General features: G+C 42.5%; 1 protein-coding gene across 2 annotated transcripts in view; it reads right to left on the reverse strand.

The window, feature by feature from the left end:
- Positions 1-20,873, reverse strand: part of TRIM44 (tripartite motif containing 44) — a 171,877-nt gene that overhangs the window by 72,995 nt on the left and 78,009 nt on the right. The gene's annotated exons all lie outside the window — the stretch shown is intronic.

Below are 20,873 nucleotides of genomic sequence, written 5' to 3' on the forward strand. Positions count from 1 at the left end.
TCTCTCTCTCTCTCTCTCTCTCTCTCTCTCTCTCTCTCTCTCTCTCTGTCAAAAAATTATCAATTTCTTTAGTTGGGTTTAGTCAGTCAAACATCTCAGCATCCTACTACCCACTGCCAAACAGATCTCAAGGCACAAGAAGGAGAATGGGAAGGAAGGCAAATTGTACTTCAACCTGATGTCCATTCTCAAAGAAACGTCTTTAGAAATCTGGTGGAGAGGGGCAGCTAGGTGGTGCAGTGGATAGAGCACTGGCCCTGAAGTCAGCAGGACCTGAGTTCAAATCCAATCACTTGACACTTGACACTTAACTAGCTGTGTGATCCTGGGCAAGTCACTTAACCTCAACTGCCTAAAAAAAATCTGGTGGACAAAATGGGAATAGTTTTAGAAAGAACCTTTCTTTTGACATTCATTGTACCGTAAGACTGATGGATAGACACATGAAGGTCTACACCAGCACCTTCAAAACAGCAAAATTCAATACATTGAGTGGTAAGTCTAGAAAAAAGATTTGAAGAAAGATGTAGGCAAGAATGGCACATGATGAGAAGGCATGAGAAGGCTGCGAACTGCAACATGAGCTCAGTCTGGATAGACACTAGGGGCGCATCAGATTGTAGGGATCTTGAATGCCATGTAAAAGAGTATATACATTACTCATGAAGCCACTGAAATGAGCAGAGGAATTATATGACCAGACTGATGTATAAGGAAGATTATTCAGGTAACTAAGCAGAGCAGTGAATAGAGCACTGGGGCTGGAGTCAGGATGACCTGAGTTCAAACTCAGCCTTAGTCACTTGCTAGCTCTGTGACCCTGTGTAAGTCCCTTCATTTCTGCTTCAGTTTTTTAATCTGTAAAAATGGAGATGGTAAGAATAGCACCTACCTCCCAAGGTTGTTGCAAGGGTAAATTGAGATATTTGTAAAGTACTTTGTAAACCTTAAAGTGATCTCTACATGCTAGTTATTGTTATATTTGTTACATGGGGCCAGTTGGAGAGGGGAGAAAGTAGAAGCAGGAAAGATCTGCTTAGAGGCTATGTCAACACTCCAGTTAGGTAGTTAATGGGGGCTTGGATTGGGACAGGGACAGACTGAGAGATGAAATGGATGTGAGATCCTAGAGAGAAGTTACTAACCAGTTGGACATGAGAGGCAAAATCAAGGGGGGTGGAAATGCAAGATAATTTCAAGTTTCTGAACATGGGAGACTTGTTGGGAGGTAATAGTGAAGCCAAAGAAACAATTTTGGGAAGACATCTAACGAGTGTGGGATGACTGAGGCGTAGACACCACCACACAGGTGAATTCTCACTTCTCCATCCAATCCCATGCACTGCCGATGGTAGAATTCTGGTGCTTTTTTTCCTCTGGGCAAAATGCCAAGCTTAAAGGGTCCCTATCCCAGGCATCCCAGAGAAATGCCAAGAGGATTACCAAGAAGGTCTCAGAACGGGTGGGTGGCCACCTCTCCGTGACAGCCCAAGAAAGGAAAGGTAAATCAGTTAGAAACAAACCAGTGGGCCCATTTTTCTAAGTGATGGATGCAGCGCTGATCCTTCCAGGCAGCACCCAATTCATTCCCTTAGAACAAAAGTCTCCAAATTATCTCAACAGTCTTTTGCATCTCGACCCTGAGTTAATCTTATTAAGAGAGAGGTTACCCTGCTCTTTGTTATTGAACAGCACAGTAATGAGATCTCCCTGAAATAATCCCATCTCTAATGTGCAGACAAAATTACATTTTCCAGCATAATTGTTGTGGCAGTCGAGTGCTCAAACTTCAATATTAATTGCTTCATTTGGAAAGGCATCAGCAACTTGTTGGTTTGTCAGACCTCTGGAAGACTGAGGGAAAGCTCCCAAGTGAAAGTATATGTGCCTAGATTTTAGAGGAGGTCAGTAGTATATGGAATGGGCTGCCCGGGGAGATAACAAGCTCCCCTTCACTAGAGGGCTTCTTAAAAAAATCTTGTATTTTCTCTCTTGTATAAATTTACAGCACTTTCATTTCCAGTCACTCCCTTCCCAACCCCTCCCTCATGACCCTGCTTTGTTACAAATAAATGGAATCAAATGTGGCCATGTTCGAAACCATATTTGGCACCAAGAGTCCACCACTTTCTCTGCCAAAGGGCCGGCAGACTCAGTGCTTCTCATAGCTAGCTCACGGAGGATAGAGACTTTGTTATCTGTATCTGTATCCAGAGCCGACCCCTTAGCAATAAGGACTGGATCTGTGACTTCACTGGGATAGAGAACTAACTTCCAGGTGAAGAAACACCCCCGACCAGTGCAGGTCAGCACCTCTACACCTTATGGTCTAGAGAGTTATCCAGAGCACAGAGGGGCAAGTGACCTGCCCAGGGTCACACAGCCTGCTCTTCCCAGCCCCAGAGCCACCTGTGCCCTGCCTCTCACCTGCAGCATGCTTGTTGATGCAGAGAACAATTCCTAGGATAACAACCACATTGTAAAAACAAACAATTTTAACAGCCTCAATGATGACAGCTAGCATTTGTAGAGCCCTTTATGGTTTTCCAAGTGTTTTACATGTCGTATCTCATTTGACCCTCAGGACAAACCCTGGAGGCAGGTGCTGTGATTATCTGGGGAGGCTGAGGCTGGTAGATGTCTTGAGCCTGGGGGTCCGAGCTTCTTTGGGTTTGTCCTATCCTAGACCAGGCACTGCTCCTTAAAATCCTCTACTCTGCAGTCCTTGTGGCTAAAAAGCTTGGGCTTATCTGTGAATTTATCTGACAAGATTCCTAAATGTGACATGTCAAAAACCTAGAATCCTAAATTTCTTCTCCAAGTCTAACCTGTTTGGGCATCTATGGTAAGCCTGATTCATTAGCATGGCATGGTTTCCAATACTATCCGTGTCTTGATTCTGTAATTGATCTAACTGTTCAATGCTTCAAGGATATAGCAGTGTTTCTCAGTGTGGGTACTTCCTTTACTAGTGCAAATTCTCTGTGATTAAATAATTGGTTTTACAAAGTGGCTTTGGACAAAGAAAAATCCATTTCTCTGTCTCTAACCCAGAGATGAGCCCATCCAACCTTACTGGTCTGGTCCTTGGACACCAAAGTCATGGGCCATCACAAGGTTTGCACTTACAGCCTTTGCCCACTTTGGGGGTGTTGTCCCCCCAATGTTTCAGTCCTTAGGAACCAGGGCTTCTTCCCTGCTGTGACAGAACATGAGAGGACTGTATTCTGTGACTAACGTTGCACACATTACTGTTTAACCAGAAAATTATCATTAATGTTTTCAATGTGATTTTTAAAGGTTTCCTGTATTTTAAGGCATGAATTTATTATGCTGTTGGTTTATTTCCTCTTCTCAAAGTACTTACATCCAAATTTATAAAGAAAATCCATGGGAAAATAGTATTCTGCATCTGGCATGCATTCCCACAAGTCAGAAACCCATATATTTTCCATAGGAACAAATAAATATTTACTATTTACTTTGTGCTTAGCACCCCCCTAGACACCATATCCCCTGCATTCCCTTCCTCTTTCATCCCCTTCTCACTCTTCTTTCCCCTCCCTTCCTCTCTCTTCCCCTCTTCTTTTCTACCATTTCTTCTCCCTTTCCTTCTCCCCTTCCCTCTGTCCTCTCCTTTTCTCTTCTTTCCTCCTTTCCTCTCCTCTCCTTTCTTCTCCTCTTCTTCCTTCTTCTTCTCCCCTTCTCTTCTCTCCTCCCTTCCCCTCCTGTCCTCTCTTGCCCTCACCTCCTTTCTCCTCCCTCCCCTCCCCTCCCCTCCCCTCCCCTCCCCTTTCCTCTCCTCTGACAGCTTTGGTGGGGGGGAGTGTCATGTTGGACCTCCAAGAATGAATCCAGCTGCCTGCAGAGTTCTTGGCTCATCCAAAGGGTGCTAACTAAGTAGGCTGACTCATTCTGCCCTGGCCCCCTCCTTTCTCTTCTTGCCCAAGAGTTCTCCCTTGAACCAAACCAGGTGTGCTTACTGAAACGGGCCAAGGTTAGCTGGGATCACTCCTTTGTTTTCAGTGATCCAAACTCCTCAGCCAGAGCTGATGAGGGACCACCACTGGGTGGGCAGCATCTGGGCCCCTTGTCTTCATCTATCCTGTTTGCCTGTAATTGCTGAACTTCCCCTCCTGCTCCAATTATCCCCTCACCTCCAGTTAATTATCAGTTCTGGAAATAAGCAACTTGCCTCTCCTGTCGTTGTCATGGCAACCACTGGCCCGCACCTGCTACTGGGTGAACAGTGGCACTTTCCTATGGAGGCTCCGTGGTAGGGCAGGAGCCATGTTTATGTGTCTGGGGAGGAGAATTCCCTCTCCCAAGGCCTCCCTGGCTTACCTGCCAAGCACACCTTGGGATGGATTTGACATCAGAGCCTTTGTTTCCAATAACAGATCACTTGGGGGAAAAAAACCCAGAAGGAAATCAGCCAGAAAATTCTCCTGTTTGTTTCTCCATGAAAATTTTGATGGCTGTCGGATCAGGGCTGCTTGTCATGCCCAGAAGCCCCACTCACCACCTGCTCTGGGCCGTGCCAGGTAAATATGCATTTTCAGCTACTCCTCCAGCAGCAGAGGCTTCTCCCATTCATTCAACAAGCATTTAATTATTAAGCAATCTATGAACAGGTCCTGCCCTCAATAAGCTTGCTTTCTATTGGGAGGGAAAGCATGTAGAATACACGATCCACAGAATTTGAGAGTTGGGAGGGACCATAGTGACCATGTAGTTCAACCCACACATAGAAGGAATCCCCATTGCCACATACTTGGCAAGGGGTCAGCCAGCCTCTTCTTGAATACCTTCAAGGAGCAGGGAACCCACTCCCTCTTGAAACAGCCCATTTGACTTGAGACAACTCTAATTAGGAGAGATTTTTCCTAACATCAAGCCTTAATTTACCCCTTTGCAACTTCCAACCATGCCCTGCTTTCTGGTTCTCCCTTCTAATGTCAAACAGAACAGGTCTAACCACCACCCCCTCAACACACACACGGACATGAAAGCTTTTTAGATTCTTACACGTGGTTCTTTCTGAGTCTTCTACAGGCTAAACAATGCCCCTTTACTCATATGTCGTGAGCTCAAGGCCCCTCCATCCTTCTGGTTGTCCATCAAAGGGAAATACAAAGTACCTTGGTGGCCAAAGGCAGGAGCTGGGGGAGAAGAGGAAGATTCAGGGTCGGAAGTAGCACCTACACTGAGCCTTGAATAAAGCTAAGGTTTCTAAGAGACAGAGGTGAGGAGGTAGAGTGTTGTAGCCATTTCCCATTATGGTAAGCTCCTCTGAGTGGGTATTACTGAATTCTTTGTTGTATTCCCAGGCCCTGCACATAGTAGGTGCTTCATAAATGCTCCACAATTGATATAAGGATAGAATAGAGGAATAACTAGAAAGAAGAATAAAAGGATCATAGGACCATTGATGTAGGGCTGGCTCATTTTCCAAACAAATAAAACTGAGGCCCAGAGTGACTTATCCAAAGTCACACAGTCTGTAAGAAGCGAAACCTGGAATTTAAACCCAGGCCTACTCCCCATGTGAACCTGAGCAGGGCACTTAATCCCCCAGTTTCTTCACCTGGAAAATGAGTGTGTTGGACTAGACACCTCTGAGTTTCCTTCTCACTCTAGAGTTTTGATCCTAAGACCAGTCTTCGGAGTCCAGACCAACAGAACTCTAGAAGGTTCTCTTGAAGCAGGCCTCTCTGGACCAGGTGTTGGGGAAGAACACCGTGGGGCTGACAAGACCTGGACTTTCCTCTTAGCCAAACTTGTCTGGCCTCATTTGGGAGGCGGGTGATGTCCAAGCCCAGTCTGAAAGAGGCTCCGTCAAAATGACCCAAATGGATGCAGGCTTAGGACAGTTGCCTGCACCACCTGAGAAATAAAGACAATTGCTGCAATGTTTTCTGCTGTTTGTGTCTGTTTTCCCTCAATGCTTAATCTCACATCCTTTTAAATGGAGAGATGGGGGAGGGAAATGGGAATTGTTTACAAGTGAAATGTTTTATTTTTCCATTGAGAGCCCTGCCTGTGGGCAAGGGATTATCTCTTCTGCAGAACTGTAACCACTTGGGTTCAAATTTTGAGTAAGATTGAGGACAGGTCTATGAGCTTCAAAGATCTGCATTGCATTGGCCTTGTGCTAATTCAAAGCATGAACATCCTTCCTCCAATTTTCCATTCTCCTTTTAAAAGGGGGTATTGTTAATGCCCTGGTGCTACTGTTTTAAGGCCACCAGAGGTTATCAGTTCAGCTTTGTCCCTGGCCCCTTGAAGGAAAACAAATGAGCAGGTGCTTCTTGGCACCCGTAACCTGTCCCTGCTACTGGTCTGAGAATAGAAGGTGAGTTCTTTCCTGGCAGCTAGGGCTTGCAAGAGAGAGGAAAGACCCTTGAAAGCTTGCCGGGGAAATGGAATCATTGACCTTTGGGCTTTCTCTTAATGATGGGAAGGGAGCGGGTGCTGGAAATGCCAACAAGTTCCTCTAAGAATAAAAAACATATGAGTAGCACATTTCTACACAACCAGTAATGGGGCTTCATGGATCAAACAGTGGGCATACAACCAAGGACATCAGACATAGGTTATTTTATAGAAGATGACACTTCAGAGGTAAAAATGAAGAGGGGAGGGCTTACTACACTCCATCACCCTCCCTTCCTATGGGGCAAACATCTGGGAAGAGGAACAGAAAGAAAAGAATTCAGTCTCAGCCTCCCCAGGTCCACGTCCCATTCTGGGACCACTTCTTAGGCTCTGGGTGGAGTTTGCCTTGCATGCCCTACGCCCTGCTGTTCTTGGTCTTAAACACTGAACGCACAAAATCGCCACCAACCTTAAAGAAAGAAAACACCGGCAGGTTAGTAACCTTATTACCAAGGCCGATATTTAGGCATTTCTTCCTTCTGAAAAAATGGAAACTGTTTCTATACTGTTTTTTCAGGTCTAAGCTGTCATATTTGGAAACAATTAGGTGATACAGTGGAGAGAGCAGTGGGCTTGGAATCCACAAGGCCTGAGTGTGAATCTTATCTCAGATACTACTAGGTAAGTCACTGGACATCTCTCAGTTTTCTCATCTGTAAAATGGGGATAATAATACTCAGGGTTATTGTGAGGATCTAGGGAAATGGCATTTGAGGAGTGTTTTGCAAAGCTTAAGGTCTATACAAATGACAAATTTCATTATTATTAAAGTATGAATCAAACAAGATTAAAAACTGCCCTTTGACTGGTGATGGCCTTCCCAATTAGGATGTAAACTCCTTCAGCAGGTCTGTTTCAGCTTTCTCTCTGTATCCCAACAAATGCTGGCACATAATAGGTACTCAATAAATTCATGCTGTGTGATTTGTATACAAGGGTAATAGAATGTGATTGCATCCTAAGAAACAAATAATGAAGAGATACGAACTGATTTAGAGCAAAGAAAGCCATGCCAGGAGAATGAGAGGCAGTGATTATAATCAGGTAAAAGATAACACCTTTATCTATTATTTATTATCTATATTTAGATATCTATTATCTATTATCTATATTATATATATTATATATATTTAGATATCTATTATCTATTATCTATATTTAGAAGCAGTTGAATTTTTATGAATTCTAATGAGCAATCTTGGACCTGGAGACCTAAGAAGGAGACTTCCCTCCTTCCTCTCAGTAGAGAGGTGGGGACCACAGGTGCAGAATTCGAGATACACGATCAGTCCCCTTCTCTTTGGCTTTGCTTCAATGTTTTTATTACCAGGAAATGTTCCAGTTGGGGGAGGGGATTAGTGCTGACTGCTGTAGTAATAATAATAACAGTAGCTAACATTTGACAGGTAGTGTGCTAAAGAGTGTAGTAGCAGTAGTAGTAGTAGTAGTAGTAGTAGTAGTAGTGATAGTAGTAGTACTAAAGGTAGTAGTAGTAGTAGTAGTAATAGTAGTGGTGGCAGTGGTGGTAGTGGTAGTGGTACTACTAGTAGTAGTAGTAGTAGTAACAGTAGTAGTAGTGATAGTAGTAGTAGTAGTAGTAGTGATAATAGTAGTAGTAGTAGCAGCAGCAGCAGTTAGTAGTAGTAGTGGTGATGATGATGATGATGATGATGATAACAATAGCTAACATTTATATAGCTCTAAGTTTTACAAAGCACTTTATATACATTAACTCATTTGATCTTCACAACAACCCTGGAAGACATGTGCTATTTTTAATCCCCATTTTACAGATGAGGAAACTGAGACAAGTAGAGTTTAAGTGACTTGCTCAGGGTTGCATGACTGAGGCAGGATTTGAGATCAGGTCTAGGGTTCTGCCCACTGTGTCACCTAGTGGCCCAAGATATAAATTTTAAAATGACAACAAAAAACAGTATAAAGCCCACTTGGGGGGAAGATGGTTTAAAAAAAGCATTTTGCTCCCCAGAAGAGATGCTAGTTTTTCCATTAAAAGAGGAAACCCAGGAAGAAACTACTTCCATTGCAGCTCATGTTCCTTGCATATTTAAATCTCGGGGGAATATGTTCACCTCCACGTGTGTAAAGCTAGGGAAAGTGTGAAGGAGAAGGATGTGTCCTCTGTTATATAAGCAGGGAGGGCTGGAGAAGAGGAGTAACTGACTTCGACCCCCTTCTCTACCAATGGGGCACTTTGTACCGATGTGGGAGTAATAATGCAGGGGTAAGCCCTTTCTTGTGGCTCCCAACACTGTCCCCCTTAGAGTGGGGGCAAAGAAATGGGATTCCATCCATTGGTGACAAGCTGGAAAAGGACCATTGCCCTCATCAACGTGTTCTCAGGGGGCATGGCAGCTCAAGGAACAAAGCCCTGCCTGGATGGGAACATGGAAAAGTTGAAGCCCGCAGTAGCAAGACGTGAAATGAAGCATGCACGCCATAGTCCTCAGAGTCTTCACTGAGCCCTTCTTCTTACCCCTTGTTCTCCATGCCCCTGACTTCCACCTCCCTTTCTAGATCCCAGCTCGGGTGGGTTGGACCAATTCTATGGTCTAGTGCAGTATTAGGGCAGCTAGGTAGTGTCATGAATAAAGCGCTGGACTTAAGAGTCAAGATGAGCTGAATTCAAATCCTATTTCAGATGCTTACTAGCTGTGTAACCCTTAACCACCATTTGCCTCAGTTTCCTCATCTACAAAATAGGGATAATAATAGTACCTACCTCCCAGGGTTTTGTTTTGTTTTGTTTTGTTTTTTGGTGGAGGCAGGGGAGGAACAGCTAGATGCAGCTAGATGGTGTAGTGGATAGAGTGCCAGGCATGGAGTCAGAAAAACTCATCTCCCCAAGTTCAAATCCAGCCTCAAACACTTCCTAGTTATGTGACCTTGGGCAAGTCCCTTACCCCTCTTTGCCTCAATTTCCTCGTCTGTAAAATGAGCTGGAGAAGGAAATGGCAAACCACTCCAGTATCTTTGCCAAGAAATGACCCAAGTGGGGTCACACAAAGAATTGGATATGACTGAACAGCAACTCAGCATTTTTGTGAGGAAAAAGAGGAAATAATATTTGTGAAGTACTTTGTAAACCTCAGAGTGCTATAAAAATGAGAGCTGCTGCTGCTGCTACTACTACTACTACTACTGCTAGTGCTACTACTAGTAGTACTACTTAAAATCAGAAGACCTTGATTTGAGCCCTAACTTTTCTGTGCTATTTGGGTGACCTTAAACTTAACCCTTTAATCTCTGTTTCCTCATCTGTTAAAATGAAGGGATTGGACTAAAATTGGACCAAACTTTTTGGTTTCAGGACTCTCTTACATTCTTGAAAACTGTTGAGGACACTCCCCTAAGAGCTTTTGTTTATGTGGCTTATAAACTGATAATATTTACTATATGAGAGATTAAAATATCTGAATTATAAAATTGTTTTGACTTTGTGGACTTTCTGAAAGGGTCTCAGGGATGCCCAGGGATCCCCAAACCACACTCTGAGGATGCCTGGACTAAATGGTCCCTAAGGTCCCTTTCAGTCCTATGATCTCATCCTCCAATAAAGGATCCTTGAGAGCAGAGGCTTGTTTTTGTTTCCCTAGCTTCTAGCACATAGTAGGTGCTTAATTATAGATTTAGACTTGGGAGGGTCCACAGCGCAGATATCTCATTTGAGCCTTATTACAAGCCTGCAAGGTAGAAGGGTGCCATGGCCAGCTGTGCTCACTTCTAACTGAGTTCAACTCGTGACTCTATGGACTTAAAACAGGTATTGGAGCCTGTCCCCCATCCTTTGCCAGCCAGCTTCCTTTTATATTTTGTCAACACCCTTTAGAATGTAAGCTCCTTGAGGGCAGGCAGGGGCTGTCTTTTTACGGGAATTTGTATCCCCAGTGCTTAGCACAATGCCTGGCAAATAGCAAGGGCTTGATAAATGTTTTATCTACGTTCTACAGTGTCAGAAGATTCCAAATTTAGAGGAGGAAAAGCTTTAGAGATTATTCAGTCGTTCAGTCCACCCACCTCACTTTACAGATGAGGAAACTGAGGCTCAGAGAGGTTCAAAGACTTGCCCTGGGTTACAGAGCTAGTAAAACATCCGAGAGGAGATTTGAACTTAGATCTGGACTCCAACTCCAGCACTCTATCCACTAAGACACCCTGCCTCTCATAATAAATACTTGTTGCTCCATCCTGGCTGATAAACAACATCGGGGCTTCTCTTTCCTAGAAACCTTAAGGCTTTGGAGAAGGCTGGGAGGGTGTTGAGGAAATCATTTTTGATCCTTCTGTTTTTAGCTGACCTTTAACCAGACCATACCCCTTGGCACCACTTGCCCTCTAGCCAGAAGACTGACCTGGCTGTGAGATAGATCAGCATCTTCGACCTTCCAGACAAGAAATCCTCAATGCTGTAGTTGACTTGTTGAAGCCACTTAAATTGGAAGCAATGGTGGATATGTGACTTGGCTCTTCCATCCAGGAAAACAATTTGGAATCATGCAAGGATGCTTATGTCCTTTGACTCGGAGATTTTGCTGTGGGGGATATCTCAATTAAGCTAGTGATGGCCAGAACACAAAGACCTGAATGTATCAAAATGCTCCTCGCAGTATTATTTGTGGTGAAAAAGACTGGGAAGACAAACTATGTGCTGTCTCAATGAAGATGCACACAATGGGATCTCATATTGTTGTGCGGTAAGAAATGATAACTGTGACGAATTTAGAGAAACACAGGGAGGGCTTCTATTAAGTGACTCAGAGTTGGAGAGCAGAACCAAGAGAATAATAGACCCAATGATTATAATGTAAGCTAAGTCAACAGGAAGAGGTAACAAAACTATCCAACATGATGAACAATATCAGCACCATGCTAAAGATCATGGGGGTTATAGATTTAGCTAGAAAGCACTGAAGAAATTATTGAGTACAATTTTTACAGATATGATTTTTACAGATGAGGAAACTGAGGCCCTAGAGAGGTCCAGTGACTTGTCTGATTTTACACAGGTGGAGATAGCCCTCCTTTCTGTTCACAGAATCATAAGATCATAAATTTAGAAATGGAAGGGGTCTCACAGGCCATGGAGTCCAACACCCTCATTTTTACAGATAAGGAAACTGAGGCCTAGAGAGATTAAACGATGTGATAACTCACTTTTATCTCATTCCCCCTCACTGGCGAGTCAAGGAGTGACACAAGTGGGCATCAGAGCTGAAATCTGAACCCTCTATCTGAATCCAGAATGGCTTCCCCAGGTCTCCTTTCATTCACTGTGGATAAACTGTTGGAGATGATGGGATTATACTTTGTAGGGGGACTATTTGTTGCTTAAAAACAAAATATCAATAATTTTTTTAAAAAACAATCATATACAATGCCCCACAATGGAAACTGTGGGGTCTCTCACCTGGGATTAACAACCAAGAACCTGCAGGCAGATGTGTTTGAATACAAACTATGCCTAACCTATGTTTACAGCAGTAGGAAGATGCAGGAAGCTGGAGAGACCATGCCTGAATTCTCCAGCTTCGAATGGGTTCTTTCAGATGCACAAACAAGCTCATGGAACACAATTAAGTTGTGACTGATGCACGGCAAATAACTGAAAATCAATTACATCAGGAAGGCGGCTAGATTTTGTCGCAGACAGGCATCGAGGAGGAAGCACCGTCTGCCTCTACTTTTCGTCTGGCCCAGGGGAGGATGGGGGGGAAAAACCCAACAGCCAGTAAAAACCAAATATAGTCCATGCTCGGTACTTGGAAGATGGGGCACTTGAGGATCTCTTTATGCAAGAGGCCAACACAGATCTTGGAGAGAGAATGACAAACAGCCCTGATCTCATCCTGCCTGTTTCACAGCATCCCATCAAGTCGTTTGGGCATGGCTTCCAGCTAAACCCAGTGAAACGAGGATAATCCAACAACTGAACAATGAATCTGCAATCGCTAAGAGACAAAGGAAGCCCAGCCATCCTGCTGACTCAGGCGTCCCCAGTCCCTGCAATCTAAGGCACTGAAACAAAGAGAAGATACATTCAAAACTAAGCATACATTTTTTATGGTTTGAGAGAAAATAAACAGGTCATGGCACGTGGTCCCAAATTGTTTTTAAATGAATTATAAGCCACAAAGTTAAAAAAAAATAAAAAGCTAAGGTTTGCAGAGATTATACTAATGGGCAGTCCCATCTTGCTGAAGCCCATCCCCATCTCTACTTGCTGTTTTGTTTAAAACATTCAAAGAATTTCCCCATCTGTCCAACGAAGGCTCATAAGATTATGGGATTTCCATCTGGGAGTGACCTCAGAGCCTGCTGAGTCTAAACCCCTCATTTTATAGATGAGAAAATGGTGGCCTGAAGAAATTAAGTGACTTGCCCTAGGTTTTTAGATAATCTAGATCAGCGGAGCGAAACCCAACTAGAAATGGTAGCTTCAAAATTGCACAGAAGGATCCCGGTGGGCCCCATAGTGACTCGGGGTTAAAATGTTAGCTATTTTTTTTATTAAATTTTTATTTATTTTGTTAAATATTTCCTGGTTACATTTTAATTTGGTTCTGGTCACACTGGGGAGTGTTGAGGGCTGAATGTCATAGGCTGCATCTTTGATACCTCTGATCTAATTCATCTCACATTTTACAGATGAGGAAACTGAGGTGAAGAGAAGTATAGTGACTTGCTCAAGGTAACAAAGAAAGTAAGGAGCTTTCCTTCCTTCCCTCCCTCCTCCTTTCTTTCTTTCTCTCTTCTTCCTCCCTCCCTTCCTCTCTCTTTTACCTTCCTTCCTTCCTCCTCTTTCTTCCTTTTTTCTTCCTTCTCTCCTTTCTTCTTCTTCCTTCTCTCCCTCCCTCTTTCTCTTCCTTCCTTCTTTTTTCTTTTTCTTTCTTTCCTTCTTTCTTTCTTCCTCGCTCCCTCTCTCTCCATTCTCTCTCTCTCCCCTCCCCTCCTCTCCTCTCCTCTCTTCTTCTTCTTCTTCTCTCTCTCTCTTTCTCTCTCACCCAATTCTCTCTCTCCCCCAATTCTCTCTCTCTCTCTCTCTACCTCTCTCTCTCTCTTCCTTTTTTTCTTTCTTCCTTACCTGACACAGAGTTTAAATAAATGCCTGTTGATCCATTGCTGGATACCTGTATTCCTACGAGACAGGTAAATGGCACATTTTGTCATAGAAGTAGAAAGTGTCAAGTGATTTGCTCAAGGTCACAGAGCAGGTCAATGACCTCCCATAATGGAATCGAAGTTTCCTGACTCCCCTGAAGCTTCTCCACCTTTAGAACAAGCTTCGTTTTTGATCATGGAAGCAGCATGGGTCAGACTCACACTGATGGTAGTGGTGCTTTCTTTTTTCTAAATAGGAGAGAGCTTTGAAGAAGACAAAAAATGCTACAGAAGCCCAATGTATGGCTGTTTCTATTTTAAAAATGCACACAGGGTGATTTTAAAAACCACCTTGTATGTTTACTTGACAATAAAGTTGGGGGGAAAACCATACCCAATGTACTGGAATATGCCCACCTTCCAAACCTGACTCCACAATTTGTCTGGCACTTTGGAGCAAAGGAGTTTTAGGAGGATCTGTCCCTTCCATGGAGCTCCCTCCCACTTCACAGGACTTTTTGAAAGAGCTGATGTACATCAGAGCTGCTACCCCCTCCCCTCCAATTTATATTACTTCTCAGCAGGCTTCAGCAGGAAGAAGGAGGACGCAGATCTCCCGGAGAGTGAACACAGGATCTCCCATAATAGAAGAGTGAAGACAGAAAATTGTTCCCCAAAGTGCAAATTGCTTTTCTCCCTCCTTTTAATGTTCTTAAGAGAAAAAAAAAACTACCCTGTGTTTTAAAAATACCCATCCCCCATCCCCTGAAATAGATGACTAAGTGCTGGGTAATAGTCATCCTCTGGCCATTTGGGGTGCCATGCCTCCCCTCTGAGAGTCCTTTCAGTGTATGAGATATTGTGTGTGTGGCAAGGGGGTGGGGGAGAGGAGGCAGTGAGATGGGGAGACAATAGACAGCTCTTTTCTGGGGCAGAGCTAGTCGGGATGATTGCCTGGGAGTCTCACTGTGATGCCTTCGCACAACTGGGGCTTTGCAAGTATCACTGGGGCTTATCCTCTGGGGCACCCCAGTGAGGCGAGCAGATGGGAGAAATATCCCTGTTTTGATGACAGACAAGAAGGGGAGAAGTGACTTGCCTAAGGGAATTTGGGCATGCAGGGAAGCAAATCCGGGTCCCCTGACTCCAGGGTAGAGGAATGGGGCCAGAGTTTCCATTCAAGGACTGCAGATGACCATGCTTAAAATATCTGTGGAGTAACGGAGCCAGAATGAAGCACTTTTGCCCCTAGGCAAATACTAGAGATTTCATTGAGGACGAGGGGTGAAAGTGAGTTCTCAGTGGGGGAATGTTCAGCCTTGTTGCGTGGTGAGGAGACAAATACCCTGAGACAAGGGTGTGAGACTGTCGTAGGGAGGACGGGGGAAACAGGTCAGGGAAGAGAGTACTTCAGCCCAATACTAGGCAGCTTCCCGAGTCAACTAACTACTCTGCCTAACTAGCTACTAAATTCTGCTGTTTCTATGCTGCTCCAGCACCGCAAGCCCTGTCAGCACTCCCTGATTGACCTACCCTAGTTATGGCTCTCCTACAGAGAGATCCACAGTCTACAATCCCGTCCCTGTAACCTTGGCCAAATCATTTATCAGCCCTGGGCTTCAGCGTCTGTGTCATCTGTAAAATGAAGAGGCTGGACTCGATGACCTTGAAGGTCTCTTCCAACTCTAAAGCTATGATCTTAAGATCCTGGAATAAAGGGGACAATGTCCGGGCACCTGGGTTCAAACGGCTCACATAGCCTGGGGTTCAGCAAGGAGACTGCAGCTGTTAGGCAGTGTTATCCATGAAGCAGGAGGGTGGGAGGAAAAATGGTGGATTATTGGCCAGATGGCTTAGACTCAAGAGGAATTTTCCTGTGTCTCTGCTATTTTCAGGGCTGTCTAAATCCCAGCCCTTGCTTTTTCTGTTCATGGGGTTCCTCCCATACTGCCTGGCCAGAACAGAATGGATATGAGTTGTGCCGGTATTAATTACCCAAGCAGAATTAGAAAGAGAGAACAATGCCATTTCCAAACTGTCCCTCATGAAGAGAGAGACCCATTCATCCTCTCTGGCTCCTTCCCACCACAAACTCCAATCCAGGATTGCCAACCATCCAAAAGACTTTGGAATGAGACTCCTGTTGGCTTGTTGGGATGGCAAACAATGAGGGAATGATGACAGTCTGCCCGAAGTGTTCATTAGGAGAGACTGAGCCAAATGATGGTTCAACATTAGCAAATTCAATTCAACACATAGAAATTTAGAGGTTGAGACGAAAAGCTGATGACTCTTCTATATTCTCAGTAGGAGCATCCTCCTCAGGCGCCCGCACTACGGCCTTCATTCTGACCCAGCCCAGGCCCTGCCAACCATCGTGGATGGTTTGTTCTGAGGTGACAGCTTGGCCTCTTGGTCACCTGTCAAATGCATGTGTGTCCAAATAACATGAAGTCAGGTTCGAGTAGACTAGGAAGTCACAGAATCAGAGAATCTCAATTAGAAGGGACCTCGGTGGATAGCTCGCTTACCCCGCACTGTGAAAAAGGATAACCCCCACAATATCTCCAGCCAGAGGTCATACGTATATGATAGCATATATGTTATAACACGATATCATATGTATCAAATCACCATATATCATGTCATATATATCAAATCACTATATCATATATATCAAATCACTGTGTATGATATATATAAAATCACCATATACGATATCATATATCAGATATCCATATCATATATATCAAATCTCCATATATTATATATAATCAAATCTCCATATATATATCAAATCATCATTTGTGATATCATATATATTAAATCTTCATATCATATATACCAAATCACTATGTATATTATATATATAATCAAATCTCCATATAATATATATGAAATCATCATTTGTGATATCATATATATTAAATCTCCATATCATATATATCAAATCACTATATATGATATCATATATCAAATCTCCATATCATATATATCAAATCACTATATATGATATCATATATCAAATCTCCATATCATATATATCAAATCACCAAATATATATTATATATATAAAATATCCATATCATAGATATCAAATCACCATATATGATCATATATATAAAATCACATATATGATATCATACATATCAAATCACCATGTATGATATCATATATGTGTATATATATAGTGTGCATATATATATATATATATATATATATATATATATAAAATCTCCATATCATGTATAGCAAATCACTGTACTGGTCATATAAACACTTAGGTCCTTTCATTTACTACCTTGTATAACCTTGGACAAATCACGTCTCCTTTCTGGACTCAGTTTACTTATTCTGTAAAATAAGGGGTTGGGGTAGGGAGGCATAGACTAGATCATCTCTAAGGGCCCTGTAAGTACTAAGTAAATGATTTTATGACTTCCAAGACAACCCACCCTCGTTTTGGACAGTTTTGTTGAGGGTAGAGAGCTGGTTCTAGAGTCAGAATGAGCTGGTTCAAGTTCTACCCCTAACACATACTGGCTCTGTGACCCTGGGCAGGTTACTTACCCTGTCAGAACCCTAAGACTGTAAGATGCAGAGTTGTTACTGACCTGCATTGGTAGAGGGAGAGTCCTCCCTGGGAGTTCCCCTCACCAATTAAATCACAGGTCTTTTCACTACCCCCATCAGATTGCCAAGGAGTTTTTTCTAACCTCATGCCAAGATTACTCTATGTAATTTCTACTCATTGCTTTAGTTTTCATTTTTTTAACCATGGGGACAAACAGTGTGGCTCTAATTGTTCATCTACAGGAAAAACACCCAAGTGCTAGACGAGAGTCATTGAGTCCCTCCTAACTTTTCTCCTCCCCCGGCTACATATCCACCGATCCTCCTGTAGTGGTCTTCTACCATCTTGGACAGCTTCTACCTTATCAATGTCTTTTCTAAAATATGCTGTATAGAACTGAATGAAATGTTCCAGGGCAGAACACCTCCCTGGCAGGTAGATGGTACCATAGTGCATAGAACTCTGGACCTAGAGTCAGGGGATCCAAATTCAAATCTAACCTCAGACACTTATTAGCTGTGTGACTCTGGGCAAATCACTTAACTCTGCTGGCCTCAGTTTCCTCATCTATAAAATGAGCTGGAGAAAGAAATGGCAAACCACTCCAGTATCTTTGTCAAGAAAACCTCAAATGGGGTCACAAAGAGTCAGACACGACTGAAAAACCACTGGACAATAATCATCTCCTTACTCTCAAACTTTGTGCCTACCTTCCCTGCCATTATATATGTGTGTGTGTGTGTGTGTGTAAAACTGATTTTTGAATCTCAGTTTAAGATACATTCTCTTAAATTCTCTGGATCTTAGTTTCCTCATCTGCAAAATGAAGAGGTTAGGGTAGGGATAGCACTCTAAGGACTCAGACTATATATTATACAGTAGCAGTTATCAAAACTCTTTGATACAAGCTAAAAAACAGAAAAGTAGATCAGTAGATATCAGTAGATATCACTACCAGTAGATAAGAAATCAATCAATCAATCAATAAAAATTATTAGTACCTACTATGTGCCTGTGCTAGAAGGCAAAAAACATAAGCAATCAACAACAGTGGTTCAGTGTTTGATAAATCAGAGAATAAAAGGAAAGAAACTCCTTTTCTAATGAGAACAACTAGGAAAACTGAAAAGACCGCCATCTTACCCCAATACAACAATGAACTCAAAATGGATACGTGACTGTATTCAAAGGTCACACCATTGGAAAAAAAATAGATGGAAAAATGATCAGTTTTATTTCACAACTATAAGTAGGAAGAAAATTCTTAACCAAGCAAGGGAGATATATAGATACAGATGTGGTTTTCATTAAATAAAATAAAGACAAAAATAAGAGGAAAACAATAAAGTAGGGAAAATATTTACACCAAATATCACCAATAAGTATCTGATATCCAAAATATATAGGGAATGATCACAAGTGTACAGTCCCAAGAGCTGTTTTCCTAAGAGATGATAAATGGTCAAAGAATATGAATGAAAGAATTTCAAACTACAAATAACCTCTTGTGAAAACATGCTCCAAATCACTAATAGTATGAAAAGTACAAATTAAAACAAGTCTGAGGTTTCATCTCAGACCCTGCAAATAGGCGAAGATTGCAGAAGGTGGGAAAAGTTCATGTCAGAGGGGCTGAGGAAGACAGGCACTCAAATATGTGATGCTTTTGGTGATTTAGTCCAACCATTATGAAAGTTAATTTTGGAATGATGAAAAACCAAGGACTGGATTGTTCATACCCTTTGACCCTGTGATCTCTTTTGCTGGAACATATATCTCCAAGAAACTCAAAGACAAAAAAAAATTCTATACGTTCCCCCCCCCCCCAAAAAAATCAAAGCAGCATTCTTTGTGGTGCTGAAAAACTTGAACCACAAGGGGATATCCACTGATTAGGGAATGGCTAGAAAAAATATGGCATGCTAAGTTAATGGCATATTATCTAGCAGTAAGAAATAACAAGATGAAGAAGATTTGTGCAAACTGATGAAGACTGCCCTAAGCACAATAAGGAGAACAGCATTTACAGTGACCACAACGATGTAAATGAAGAGATTACAAACAAGAAGTTGAATTCTTATTAATGGAAAATCCAGTGAAGGTCCCAGAGAAGAGATAAGGAAGCATGCCTCCTCCCTCTTGAAAGAGAGATGAGAGAGGAGGACAAAGTCTCCTACAGATTGTCAGATCAAAGATTACAGGCAGGATAGAAGGAAGAATCCCAGGATCATAGATCCAGGGCAGGAAGGGTCCTTAGAGGCCATTTAGATCAAGTTAACCCCTTCATTTTACAGATATGTAAACTGAGGCCCAGAGAGGGTGGGGAAGTAACTTGTCCAAGGTCATATGTGTAGGAAGTGTCACAGTCAGGAATTCAGCCTAAGACTTTCCTTCTTCAGGCTAAACATTTCCAGACTTTTCAACTATTCTTCATAAGATGTGGACTAGAGACGCCCTTCACTATCCTGACTTGCCCTCCCCTGGATACTTGCCTACTTATGATGACCCTCTGAAATGTGATGCCCTACCTACCTCACAGGCTTGTGAGGTTCAAATGTGAGGTTCAAAGTGATTTGAAAGCTATTCAAAGATACTTAACTATGTGATTATTTTTACATCCTCATCTTCTTCTTTAACTTCAGGCTTTGCCATTAACCATGAGCAAATGATTTCCCCTCTCTTGGTCTCAAAGAACCAGGGGTTCTTAATCTGCTTTTGTTGTTGTTATTGTTTTCTTTTTCTTTCTTTCTTTCTTTCTTTTTTATCATGGACCCCTTTGGCAGTCTGATGAAGTTTTGGACCCTTTCTTAAAATCATGTTTTTAAGTGCATCAAATACTTAGGATTACAAAGGAAACCAATTATATTGAAATTGATATTAAAATTTTTTTAATTAAAAAAAACAAAACAGTTCCCGGACCCCAAGTTAAAAGCCCCTTCTCTGGTCCTATGACTATTCTATGACCATTCTAGTCTTTGAATGCTTGAAGAAATTATGTTCCCTTCCAGTTCTAACAGATTATGAGCCCTGGAGCTGGAACTGGTTGGGGCTACCCCAGAGCACATTGCATTTGGCCCAAACAAGCACCCTTTGCTTTGTTAACACCACTCCTGCAGTGGCTCAGGTCTTATGTTTATTCCCTGACCTTAAGTCAAATGGGTCGTAAGGAAACTAAAGGCCTCAATGCCTACAAAGCTGAAACAGTAAATTCTAGTAGCAGATGGGGCTTTACAAGTAATTTTATCTAAACTCCTCATTTGGTAGAGGAAGTCAAAACCCATAGAGATTAAGTGATTTGCTCAATGTCACATACGTAGCATATTGAACCCGGGTTTTCTGACTTCAAACCCAGTGCTTTATGCACTGCACCACGATGCCACCTCAAGTTCTAACTGCCTTTTTTTCAACCCAGCCCCACAATGTCAAGACACTGGAGCACATAAACACTCTTCCCAGGAAGGCACATTGCTTCCCACTAATTAACTGCCTACTTTTTAATTTGGCCCTACAGAGGCAGGATCCAGGCTTGGGTAAACATCTTCTCCCCTGAACAAATGTCCTTTTTCATACTTACTCAACACATTATTTCATAGGTGTAATGAGTCAGACTCAAACATGTATCAGGTCCAAAATAAAGAATATAGGCTCAGCAGCTCATTAGAGAAACAATCTACTCCCATACCCGGTATAACAATGCGAGATTAATTCCGTTCAGGCCATCAGATAAGTTAATTATAATTTA

Source organism: Vombatus ursinus, unplaced genomic scaffold (assembly GCF_900497805.2).
Source record: "Vombatus ursinus unplaced genomic scaffold, bare-nosed wombat genome assembly UNPS02014822.1, whole genome shotgun sequence".
Classification (NCBI taxonomy): Eukaryota; Metazoa; Chordata; class Mammalia; order Diprotodontia; family Vombatidae; genus Vombatus; species Vombatus ursinus.